At 46.4% G+C, this 13,334-nt stretch overlaps 1 protein-coding gene across 5 annotated transcripts in view; it reads left to right on the forward strand.

Moving 5' to 3' along the window:
* The window catches only part of GATAD2A (GATA zinc finger domain containing 2A), a 110,405-nt gene that overhangs the window by 25,257 nt on the left and 71,814 nt on the right, over window positions 1-13,334 (forward strand). The window lies entirely within an intron of this gene.

A 13,334-nucleotide genomic window follows, 5' to 3' on the forward strand; every position in this document is an offset into this window, starting at 1 on the left:
GGGAGGATACATACAGTGGGCTGAGGTCTGAATGCCCCCTGCGACTTTTAGAAGTCTCGTGACTGTAAGGGGTATGTCTGTGAATCTGCCAGATTGCAGCCACCCCAATTGGGGGGAAGCTGCAGAACTTGATCTGTTCTTATGCCTCCTCTTCCCAAACTAATAGTGCTTTGTGTTAGAAGAAAATTAAAAAAAAAAAAAAAGTGAAAGAATAAACTAAGAGTGACCATACACATCTGCTCTGTTTCAAGAGTGAGGTGGGGATGGAGGGAAATTAGATGGACACAGCCTGTGGAACTGTAGCAATTAGAGGGACTAGAAAGAGATTTGATGTGATTTCAGTGTCCTAAGACCTGGTTGGTAACCTGCATTTTCTAGATTCTGAGGATTTTCCAACTTGAGATTTTGGATACTTTTCTGGAAAGACCCAGAGTGATTAAGGCTCTTCTCTGAAACATTCACATGAATTATTCCAACAGCTGCTCCTTTCTGGTTTGAGAAAGTTTCCTTGTTTCATGCATTGCTGAAATGTTTTCATATCATGGCTCTTTTGGCAGAGTCCAGGGGAGAAGACAGGTGGGTGTCCAACAGAGTAACACCACCAGTGTTGAGAGGGGGGAAGGCTCATAGTTGCAGGAAGGAAAGGGGCCTTGGGGATTTGGCACTTGAAAAAAAATGACTTGAGTTCCAGAGTAGCACCTGGTAAGTGAGGAATCAGGCGAGGTAAATTAAGGCAGCAGCGTGGTGCCCCATATACAGAGCTAGGAGGGCTGGCATGTGTCCTGGCCCCTGCCCATCCTAGGAAGCCCTCCTTGTAAGGCCTGGCTGTTCCTGAGCCCTGTATCTTCTGCTGTCCTCTCACTGCTATGTCAGTGGCCAGGAGACCAGTTTTCTTGCTACTAGTTTGTGTCTGCTCTGTTTATTGCCTCATACTTGTAAGCTTTGTGCTGTTCTCATGGAAAATCTGCATGCGTGCAGATTTCTCTCTGTGGGGGACTCTGGTTTGCGTTTGTGGCATGCTAGAGTGTGGTTGGTGTGTGTACATCTTACTAGAAATGAAGATGAAAATTGGTCATGGTTTGTGACCCCGGCTGGCAGTATTGATCAAGTCCTTTAAGCCCCTTCCTTTGGCTTGTACCTTGGCAGGTAAGGACTCAGAAATATGTGCTTCAACACCTCTGAGGTGTTTTGTGCCATTTAAAGAAAGGATGCACATGAATAATTGAATTTGCTGCATGGTCCACAGGATACAGCTTGCATAGTTGATGCTCACTCCTCCATGAAGTTTCCAGCAACTCAGGAAAGGGTTAAGTTAGTGTGCTTTTAGGAGAGGAATTGTGGGTGTGCTGATCTTTGCTCTAGGAAATTTTCCCAGAGCCTTGGGAAGGATCCAGCCTCAGGATGGTTTCAAAGTCAGCCTGTCCCTAATGGTACAGTGGTTCAGATTTTAGCCTGGGAGATAGCTGACCTGGGTTTGGATCCCTATTTGACTTCTTGGCCCTCTAACCCTAGCCAATCACATTGACTTCTCCCAGTGTCCGTTTTCTCACCTGTCAAGTGGCAGTCCCTTGTGAGAAGTATGGGTAACATTGGAAGTACCTTGGGTGAAGTGGGTAGTATTAGCAGTACCTCATTCTGTGGTTATGAGGATTAAATGAAATCAGGCATGTAAAGTGCTGGCACCCCGCCTGATATCAAATAAAAAATTCAATAATTATTAGTCACTGTTATGCTTTTCTCTTCCTCCGTTAGTAACAAAATCTCTTGTCAAGATTTTTTTTTTTTTGGGGGATCCCTGGGTGGCGCAGCGGTTTGGCGCCTGCCTTTGGCCCAGGGCGCGATCCTGGAGACCCGGGATCGAATCCCACATCAGGCTCCCGGTGCATGGAGCCTGCTTCTCCCTCCGCCTGTGTCTCTGCCTCTCTCTCTCTCTCTGTGACTATCATAAATAAATAAAAAAAAATTAAAAAAAAAAAAATTAAAAAAAAAAAAAAAAAAAAAAGATTTTTTTTTTTTAAATATTTTATTTATTTATGAGAGAGACACAGAGAGAGGCAGAGACACAGGCAGAGGGAGAAGCAGGCTCCATGCCAGGAGCCCAATGTGGGACTCGATCCTGGGCCTCCAGGATCACGCCCTGGGAGAAAGGCAGGTGCTAAACTAAACCGCTGAGCCACTCAGGGATCCCTCTTGTCAAGATATTAAAGATGATTCTTTCAATGTCCAAGAAGTTGTTGTCTGGGCTTTTCTGTAGCAGTTTGAAACTCTGTTACTTTCTCAATGAAGAGTCAGGCCCTTACCTTCCTGCCTCACTGATGCCTGAACACTCAGGAGGAGGCTTGGACCATGGGGACAACAGAGCCCCTGCCTTGGCAGTAGTGTCACTGTAGTCTTGGGGACAGATCTGCAGGGCCTGGGTCTTAGGCTGGATCTTAGTGCTGGATGTTTAGATAGGGCATGGGTTTGTGTGAGGCAGCTAGAGGCAGAGCACGGCAGTGGGGTGGGCCTTGGAGGAAGCAGGAAGGTCCTTGTAAGGCTGGCTCAGTAAAGATGTAGGTGAGTGAATGCCACCGCCCTCATCGCCCTCATGGCCTTGCCCCTCTACACCTGTGCTGGCCTTGCAACCTCCCTTACAGGGAGGGCTGGTCGCCTGGGGCCCTGGGTGACTTCCCACAGGATGTCTTCCTTGGGGTGGGATTGTCTTGGCAAGACTGCTTCAGAGACACTAGAGTGAAGTTGTTTGGACCTGGCCCCATGTAGGACAGTGTTTCTCTGGGATGTATGGTCTGTGTTTTCAACAATTGATGGTTTAGAATTGTGCCTTTGCCAAGTGTGTTCCAGGCAAAGGCAGAGTGTGTGCCTACATGGTGGCCTAAGTCCTGATTGTGCTGATTTTGGGTGTGTGTATGCATATATGCATGTATGTTTGTATGTCTGTGTGTGTGTGTGTGTGTGTGTGTGTGTGTGTGTAGGGTGGCCCTGTATGTGCATATGTGCATGTCCACTGGCTCTACTTGCTAGAGTGGAGAGTGGAACCTGACACGTGTAGTTACTCTGGCGTGTGCAAATGGAAGAAAGACAGTCCAGTCCACGTTGGACGAGGACTCTGTGTAGCAGAGTCCTGCCTTGTGGGGCCTTCAGCTTATTTGGGTTAGTCTCAGGTATAGGCGAAGTCCCATTGAGGGCACAGTCTGAGCACATGTGGCCCTTGCAGATTTCTTTACACTTTTTTTTTTTTAAGATTTTATTTATTCATGAGAGACAGAGAGAGAGAGGCAGAGACACAGGCAGAGGGAGAAGCAGGCTCCATGCAGGAAGCTCGATGTGGGACTCGATCCTGGGACTCCAGGATCATGCCCTGGGCGGAAGGCAGGCACCAAACCGCTGAGCCACCCAGGGATCCCCCTACACTTTCTTCTTTTAAGGCAGTTTTTGTTACATTTACATTGTATCTTGTAACGCTTCTACTGTTTTAGTACTAAAACTTCTTAGCATCAAGGAGAATTCTGACTGGAGGCAGAAGCAAATTGAGAGACTCTGGTCTCCTTGCCATTACACCCCAGGAGGCAGGCCTTTAACTCTTCATAAAGCTTCTGTGCGGGCAGTTTGGCCTTAGCTACTTTGTTTCACTTGGAGCAGGGTTCGCCAGGCATCTGATCTTCAATGCAGTTTCCTTCCTGCTCCTTAGATGCTAGCTCTTGGGCCATGTCTGCAGAACTAACCAGCAGGGTTCTGTGTCTACCCCATCCCTCCTCTTCGTTCCTCCTCTTCCCTCTCCCTGTGACACTTGTGTGAGGGTATATGATGGAAAGTGTCCATGCGGACACTGGTGAGCTCTGATGACTGAAAGAAGCCAGCTGCAGCTCACCTTCACCTCCATCTTTTTTTTTTTTTTTTTTAAAGATTTATTTATTCATGAGAGACAGAGAGAGAGAGAGGCAGAGACACAGGCAGAGGGAGAAGCAGGCTCCATGCAGGGAGCCCAACGTGGAACTCTATCCCAGGTCCCCAGGATCACACCCTGGGCTGAAGACAACCCTAAACCGCTGAGCCGCCAGGGCTGCCCCCTTCACCTCCATCTTGACCTCAGTTTACTCTGTAGGGCAGGGAGTGGTGAAGACAGTTGATGGTTCTGTGAACAGGAGCCCCTCCTGTTCCTGACATCCTCTGATCATACTTCTATGGTTGAATGCATTGTCAGGAAGGTATGGCATCTGTTTACATCATTTCTCTTTTTTTTAACTTAATTTTTAAAATTATTTATTTTTTAAAAGATTTTATTTATTCATGAGAGACACACAGAGGCAGATAGAGAAAGAAGCAGGCTTCTGGCAAGGAGCCCAATGCAGGACTCGATCCCAGATCTCGGGATCACACCCTGAGCCAAAGGCAGACACTCAACCGCTGAGCCACCCAAACGTCTTTTCTCTCTTTTTTAAAAAAGATTTATTTACTTGAGAGAGAGAATGAGGTAGGGGAGAGTCAGACTCACTGCTGAGAGGCTCAATCCCACAATTCTGGGATCATGACCTGAGCCAAAGGCAGACACTGACTGAGCCACCCATGTGCCCCCATTTCTCAATTTGTTCTTAATGTTCTTACATGTAGTGTAAGCCACTATTTACTGATAGATGTTGCCATTGTTATAGTTTCTTCTCCTTTTGCAGCATTTTAGTCCTGCAGTTTTTGGGATTGTTGTGGTACATTATCAGAGTTTGTAGCAGTGATGAAGCGTCTGGAGCCAGGAACCAGCTCGCTGGCTTGGACTTTGCTGCAAGGCCTCAGGACTCCTGGGCTGGCCATGTGGCTTTAGTCAGGGCCATCAGTACCACAGTGTGGTTGGTGGACAGTTCCAGCCACTTCTGACAAGTTACCAGATGAAAGTACCTGCCTGGCTCAGTCGGTAGAGGGTATGACTTTTGATATTGGGGATGTGAGTTTGAGTCCCACGTTGAGTGTAGAGATTACATAGAAATCTTCTTCTTTTTCTTCTTCTTTTTTTTTTTTTTTAAGATTTTATTTATTTATTCATGAGAGACACAGAGAGGGGGGGTGGGCAGAGACACAGACAGACACAGGCAGAGAGAGAAGCAGGCTCCATGCAGGGAGCCCGATGTGGGACTCGATCCCGGGTCTCCAGGATTATGCCCCGGGCTGAAGGCAGGCGCCAAACCGCTGAGCTACCCAGGGATCCCCCCAAGATTACATAGAAATCTTAACAAAGTTACCTGATGGATTGATTATTTGGCCTGTGCCCTGATGGTCAAAGAAACTGAATTCTGCCACTTAGGGAAGCTTGGTTGGTCAGATGGTTATAGATTATTTTGTATAGACCTAGTGTCAGACTACATTTCCAAAATTCTTCCAAATGCACCTTCCTGTCTGAAACTCGAGGGTATCTGGAAGGTTTGTGGTTGGACACACTGACTGTGCTACCTGCCTGGGTACTCACTAGCCCCTCTGGATTTGGATTTAGGCAGATCTTTAAGGTTTGGGGAAAGGAAACTACCAGTTAAATAGACCGGAGTCACTGATTCTCAGTCTCTTATTGCCAGCTGGAAGATAGTACCCTTCTTGGGGATCAAGGTGGCATGAGGTTGCCTGAGGCTCCAGGTCCATCCAGCTATAATAGGATGGCTGGCCGGTACTTTCCTTGGCAGTGAGAAGGTGGCTGGAGGTGGAGTGGGGTTTAGAGGTATAAGCTGGAGGTCCTCCCCCATTTATATTTCTTTGAGATTTCTGCCATCTTACCACTGCTGCTGACCAACCAAAATAGTTGTCTTGGACCTTTCAAAAATAAGTTATGTGAACTACTGTAGGTAGATTTTGTTTAGATTTCAGGACTAAAGTTCTTTTCTTCTAGGCCCAGGTCTTCATTTGTATGTATACTTTGGAGCTGTCTTTAGAATGCTGCTCCCTCTAGGTGCTCTTGAATAACGACAAAAGCTTTCCCTTCTCCCATCCAAAGTAAGATACAGTTCTTCAAATATTGGCCAGTACTTGCAGAAGTTTACCAGATTGTGGCAGTCTATCTGCTTACCCCCCTACCCCCCTATAAATTTGAGTATAGTTGACACATAATGTTACATTAGTTACAGGTGTACTAGTTGGAAGTACTGCCTCCCCAGGACTGCCTGTTGGAAGATGGCCTGTAGGGAAGTAAACTCAGCTCAGCCCATGGCCTTTATGCTGCTCCTTAGAGAGACTTAGTATAATTTACTGGTCTTTGCTCTGCTCATGAATATGCAGATCAGGGTTGGTGCCTGTGTTGTCACCAAATGAGAGTGAGTGGGTTACTGATTTAGGGGCTGTTCTCACAGCTTGGAGAAGGTGCTCAGTTGGTGGCTTTGCTCCTGCTCGCATGGTCATGCAGGCTCTAGGCCACCAAGACCTGGTTGAGGAAGCACTTGGTGCCTGTGGCTATGGCCTGGGATGCCTCAGTGATAATGGAAGATAACTGTCCACTGGTGAAAGGAGTCTTACCTTTCTAAGAGGTTGCCTTTGTGATAAATAAGGTATTGCTTTAAAAAAAAAAAAAATCAAGAAAACTTGGCATAAGAATAGAATGGCTGGAGGTTTTATTTCTTGACATGAAGATAAACACAACCTGGCTGCCAGCTATAAAGTTAATACAGCTGATTGAGATGCTGTAAGACATGGAGGCAGCCTGGATGATATGTTCTTGGGAACAAGGCTGGCTGCCATTAGGTTTTCTGTTGACTGCCTTATAGATGGAGGCGATGTCTTCTGCAGGTGGGACTTTCTGTGATCCTTACTCCCAAATTTTCCTGTTTTGACTGGTCCTGGAGACTCAGCACCACTCTTTAGTTATCTCAAGAGGATTCTTTGCATGTTTTGCAGTCACAGATCACACACGGATATAATGTGTTTACAAAGGAGACTGACTGACTACCTGCTTGACCTAGCTAGGCAGGGAACCCCAGACAATCATTTTTGCTCCTCTTACTTTTAATCTCTCCTGGAGCAGTTGACCAAGAGACAAGGCACTCTGGGCATTCCTATCTGAAATGATAGGCAATAAAATGCCCTCCCTCTTTGTGTTGGGTACCTCATGTTGGAGTCACTTGATGCTCTTTTTCTAGACAGCATCCATGGATTTAGCCAGTGTGGTGAATCCCCTGGGCCTGGCTCTGCCTCACAAGATAGGTGGGCTTGATGCTTAAAACTTTAGGGGGGTGGGTACAGTGTTTTCTTTCCACTGACAGTGATTGCGCTAGTTGCATGGGTCTCCCTTGTATAGAGTTGGTTGTGTTAGGAGTTCAGGGCTTGTACCCCTGGAGGGCCTGTATAAGTGTTACCACATCTAGCCCAGGTGCTCCAGGGAATAGGTTTGAATTGGGCTGTGTCTTCTCTAGCTTCCATTTTATGAAATGTTTATTTCCAAGATGAGCTACTCATTTTTACCATTCACCCACCAGGCATTGCTTGATTTCCTTGGGTTTTGTCTTTGAGATGGGGCTGGGAGAGATACATCCCAGAGAGATGGGATGCAATGGGAAGTCAGAGCTGGGGTGTGATAGGCGTACTTAAAGTCCATCTGAGACATAATGTTACTACTGCTGCTTGCATTTTACCGTTCTAAGTTTTTCCAGTGCCATTTTGTGTAGTTTCTTTGGAGAGTGGAAGGAAGGATTGGTTAATAGTGGAGGATGTCAGGGACTTAGCTGGTTTGGGAAGCAGTGTTCTAGAGTCATACATTTGGTTGTGGGTACACGAGGTCTATGGGCTTTGTTCTTTTTTAACATTATCTTTTATTTTTTTTTAATGATAGTCATAGAGAGAGAGAGAGGCAGAGACACAGGCAGAGGGAGAAGCAGGCTCCATGCACCGGGAGCCTGACGTGGGATTCAATCCCGGGTCTCCAGGACCGCGCCCTGGGCCAAAGGCAGGCGCCCAACCGCTGCGCCATCCAGGGATCCCTATGGGCTTTGTTCTATACACATTTTGGCTCCAAAGGGTTAGAATGATGTATATGGTTCTACCTTAAGAGAGGTTGTGCTGAATGAAATAACCTAGACACAAAAAGACAAATACCATAGGATTCCACTTATATGAAGCCCCTAGAGTAGTCAGATTCAGAAAGTCAGTAGTCCAGAAAAGTAGAATGACATGTGCTAGAGGCTGGGGTGGATGTAATGGTGAGTATTTAGTTGGGGACAAAGATTCAATTTTGCAAAGTGACAAAGTTCTGAAAATGGATGGTGTTGGTGTTGATGGTTGCACAACAGTGTGAATGGACTTAACCGTACACTTAATAGCTAAAACGGTCGACTTGATGTTACCTGTATTTTGTTACAGTGAAAACAGTCAGAACGTTTCTGAATTCAGAAATATTCTGCATCTTTATGAGCATGTATTTTTTTCATCCCAAGAGTTAGTTTAGGGAGAAAAGAACAAAGGCACTCACTCACATTTTGATGGCTTAACTTGTGCCAGATACTATGAGGTTTAAGAAAAAAAAGATATGGATATGTGTGATTCTAGAACATTCATTGTAACATCATTTTGGGAGTGTTGGAGCACAGGGATTCCATAGGTATTCTTTGGTCTCCTTAGGGGTAGGGCTTGGGTACACATTCTCCAGCTGTGTGGAGTGACACAGGACTCAGAGTCTTCAGGGGACTTAGGAGAGTAGAGTCCAGAAACAATCTGAGGTCTTTTCTGCTCCAGTAGAGCTCTCTACTTGGCTTAGAGATTGAAGGTATTTCTTGTTTTCCTATGGCTATTTGTCAGCTGATTTCCTTAATATAGCTCATATTGGTGCACGTACACAGAATGGGAGACACCAGTTCTCAGGTTCTTGTTATTAACAGAGATGTTATTTCCTCTTTTGTTCTTGTGACATTTTCTTCAGGATGTCCTTTAATAATGTAACACACCAAGCATCTTCAGTGCTAAACACTACACTAACACTTCAGATGTTTTCCAAAGTCTCTAGATAGATGTAGACATTTGATTCCTAAACATTTTAAATATGGGGGTTTATTTTTTATTTATTTATTTATTTATTTATTTTTTTGGTATTTACTTATGATAGTCACAGAGAGAGAGAGAGAGGCAGAGACACAGGCAGAGGGAGAAGCAGGCTCCATGCACCGGGAGCCCGACGTGGGATTCGATCCCGGGTCTCCAGGATCGCGCCCTGGGCCAAAGGCAGGCGCTAAACCGCTGCGCCACTCAGGGATCCCAAATATGGGGGTTTATATGAAGTATTGAACTTCTGTGTGGACTTGGACAAGGCAGCTAGCTGCCGGGGGGTGAGAGTGAAAACTCTAGATAGGAGTTGAAATATTTTGAGGAACAACATTAATCACACTATTCAAAGTAAAGCTAGTTGCTTCTGAGAGTCTTCCTGCGCCAGGGCCTGTCACTTGGTCCTCAGGATAGTCATAAGGCCTGAGGGTCTGCCCAAGGGGTCGGATGGCTCCTGCAGCTAGTCAGTGATTCATCAGGAGGAAGTGCTAGAACATTCAGGATGGTTTGGTGGTATGAAAGGGAGGGGTTCCTGGAATGCCCAGGAAAAGGGGGTATGGTGGAGTGAAGCCTTGGAGAGGAAAGGGATCTGTTGGAAAGGCTGTGCTGAGGGTTTAAGGATAGGATAAGAAAGGAGGAGGGGAGTATAGGGTGTGGATGCCATGAGTGCAGGGGTAGCTCATGCTTCTCAGCAGTGACAGAGGAAATCTTTCCAGATGTAAGGCTGTAAAGACCTCTAGAACCTCTGAATGCCATTCTCCAAGCTCTTTGCCTTTCTCCAAACAGCAGCGTAAGAGAGAGTGGGGAGAGCTTCCCCTCCAGGGGTTGTGGTGGTGCTGTGGCCTTGCCTATCTCCATGTTACTTCTTCCTGGTGTTGACTTGCTATTCTAATTAAGGGTAGAGTTTATATTTATATTGCTTTGTTTTTGCCTCAGTTCCATGGTGGAAACATAGTGTGGTTGGGTATTTATAACTGATGGAGGATGCCATTTCCTCCTTCTGTTTCATTAGGCATTGGATAAAGAGATGAACAAGAGCTTTGCTTTTTCTCAAGAGTGTTTGAGGAAGAGAGCCTAATGGGATGCTGGATGTCAAATGTCAAGATCAGCTGTGCTAAGTGTTGGGGCTATAGTCCTCACTAATAGAGGAAGGAATGGGGAGGGACTGAAAGGGAGAGGATGCTTGAGTAACAGGTGCTTGAGTCTGAAGGATGAGTGGGAGGACAGAAGGGCTTTCCCAGTGGTGGGAACACTATGTGCAAAGGGCCAGTGGTGGAGGCTAGATGTGGTATTATGAAGAATTGAGACAAGGCTAGTGTAGTTGCAGCCAGAAATGTGGTGTGCGTATATATATATACATGCATGTCAGATGACTTAATAGAGTCACTGTAGGCCTAAAGCAAGCAGGGCCTCGAAGGTCAGGGTAAGATGTTACGAGCATTGGGGGGCTTGAGGAGCTTTAGGAATGGCTGCATTGGTAGGGTGTGGTGAATGGATGATCAATCTCACAGTGAAGGCATAGCTTACCATGGCAAAGAGAAGAAAGGCAGGGGCAGATCAGGGGCCCGGAGGGCGTATACTGGTTGTTAACCTCAGTGGATGCCTACTAGGTTTGCCAGTGGAGATAGGCCAGTTCTGGTTGCCAAGGACGGGCTTGTGTAGCTGGCCTCACTGCCGGCTCCTTGGCCCTCATGGGACTGGTTCTTCACCTCTCTAGTATGCCAAGTCATGCTCTCCCCTACTCCATGGGGACATAGGGTTAATGAGGCTCCATGCTTTGGAGAGAGCAGATACTGCTTTGTGCCCTGGGGCTGATACAAAGCTGGAGCATCTCCTTGGTGTGCCTGTGTCCTGACTTTTTGTTGTGGTGTGCCACTCTGTCTGGGTCATCTCTGTCCCTTTGATACTCAGCACAGCCTGTCAGGGCTGCAGTTTCCTCATGCTTTCAAGGATCAGGTAGTCCATGTTTTCAGCTTCTGGGGCTGTACTGTCTCTGTTGCTGTTACTCAGTTCTGCCTTATAGATGGAAGCAGCTGTGGACAGTACATACTTGGGTGGGTGTGGCTGTATTCCAGGAATACTGTTTGCCAGGACAGCACAGGCAAGTTTGAAGACCCCGGATTAGAAAGTGGAATTGTTGGCCCAAATTAATCATTCCCTAGCCAGCCAGCACGTGGAGCAGTATGATCTCTGGGCTTGCTTGTGATGCTTTACTGTTGTCCTGCCTCAGTTTCTCCCTTTCTGATAGAGCTGACCAGGGAATTCCCTCATTGATAATTTGTTGGTGCAGTCGCTAAGACCTTTGCCAGGGAGGGGCTGGGTAACATTTTTTCTTCAGGGGCACTCAGTTTTCATGGAGCAAGTATACTTTGTGAACTTAGAGGTGGGAGAAGGTGAAAGGATATTGTTAGATTCCATCCTGGAGTTTTGGCCTAATGTTGTGTTTCCAGAACTGGATTAGAGCCAGGGTGGTAAATATTTGGTTACAGATACAGTTGAAGAATTTTTAGATTGCACAAATGTTTGGTGAGTGCACATGGTGGTAGAAGGAGACCAGGGGTGTATAGCTTCCATAGGGCCTGGGGGGTGCCTTGGAGAGCCCAGACTTCCTGGTCAGATGACTGTGGCCCCAGAGACCCATCCCTGTGTTGGCCTTGGGTACTGTAACTGGAGCGTATCCTCAGAACTGGAGTTCCCCAGACAACAGCCAGTTTTTGGCCAGTGCTCCTCCCCTCAAGTTTAAAGGGAGCCAACCTCACTTGCCTGAGCTAGAGAGGATGAAATGGCAACAAAGGACTTCTGTTCCCCAAAGTGCAGTGACTTGATTTCATGTAAATTACCATGGCTGCCTTCTTACCAAGTGTGATCTCCCTTTGACTGAGAAATCATTGTGTTTGGGTGGGTTGCAGAGTTGAGGTGGTGTGTGTATGTGTGTGCACGTGGGTGTGCATTTTTCCCAGGTGTGGGGTCAAAGCCAAGCCATAACGATTTATCAAGGGAGTAGAAGAGTCTCTTATGAGTTGGTAATTGTGTACTTAAGGGTTACTTGATACTGTTTTAAATGTATGGGTTGGAAATAAAAACGGTAAAAGCTCTTTCAACCCAGCCAGTGCAAGTGGATGGCAAAACAGTCCAGATGATGTATTGTAAAAAACAACTACAGTTTATTTCAGAGAAATGCTCCTAGTTTTGATGGTGCTAAGTGATCTCCAGTTGGTTTCCACTCCTTTGTGAATTTCACACAATTTGAATGGAGGGACTGTTGGTGTGTGGGATCCTCAGATAGGTTCCTACTTCTTCAATGTTACATCATCCCCACCCATTCATTCAATAAATATTTACCAAGCACCTGGTATGTGCGTGAAATAAAATCACGCATCAGGCAGACAAGACACCCCTTTCCTTGTGGCATTTACGTTTTTATTGGGTGAGAAAGTCCACAGAGTAGCTGCATAATGTGGAGTATGCAGGGAGGCTAGGCCTGTGGGAGAGAAGGAGCAGGGTGGGCCTCTGCAGAGACATTTTGAGCAGTGACTTGAGCAGGAGGGACATGGAAGGGTCTGCCATCTGTGGGGTGAGAATGATTGAGGCTGAGGAAGCAGGTGTAGTACAAACACTGTAGCAGCTCCTGTTAGAACAGGCCATACACAGACATTTCTGAGAAACTGTGTGAAGCTGAATATGAACTGGATGTTTGCTGACATTTAGGGATTATTATGTGGTAGTTCTGTTGTCAAAGGTCATTTTCAATTTGGGATGCCAGTTGAAGAAGTGATTGTTAAAATGGTAAAATATCTGGGATTTCGTTTAAAACATAAAAAGACCCGAAGGTGGGGGTTGCCTGATGTGTTGGAGGCATGACCAGGAGCCAAATGGCTGAGGCAGGGATGAGCAGGGTGGGCACCAGAGAGTCCTCCGGGGCCAGGAGACGATAGGACTTCACTCAGCAAACACCAAACCCGGTGTGCCCAGCAGAGGTACAAGAAGCTGTTGGGCTTTAGATGTGTTTGATGGCAGAACCAAATGCAGGGACTGACCAATGGCAGTCCCTGATGGACTGGATAGTGGAGTAGTCTTATCAAGAGGACAACTCCAGCTTTTAATTTGAGCAGCTGAAAGACTGGGTTTGCTGTGACCTGAAATGGGGAAAGCTGTGTTTGAGTGTGAGAGTTTGGACATTGCATTCTATCCCATGATGCACTCTGTATGTTGTGATGACACATTAAGATGGCCTTTTTCCTTGCAGGGTTAAACTGTCCAAGAAAATGTGTCCAGTGTGTCTTGTGGTCTTGCAGAGTAGGATACTGGTTCTTTGTCGAAAATCAGTTGTACATGGTGCA

Source organism: Vulpes lagopus, chromosome 7 (assembly GCF_018345385.1).
Source record: "Vulpes lagopus strain Blue_001 chromosome 7, ASM1834538v1, whole genome shotgun sequence".
Lineage (NCBI taxonomy): Eukaryota > Metazoa > Chordata > Mammalia > Carnivora > Canidae > Vulpes > Vulpes lagopus.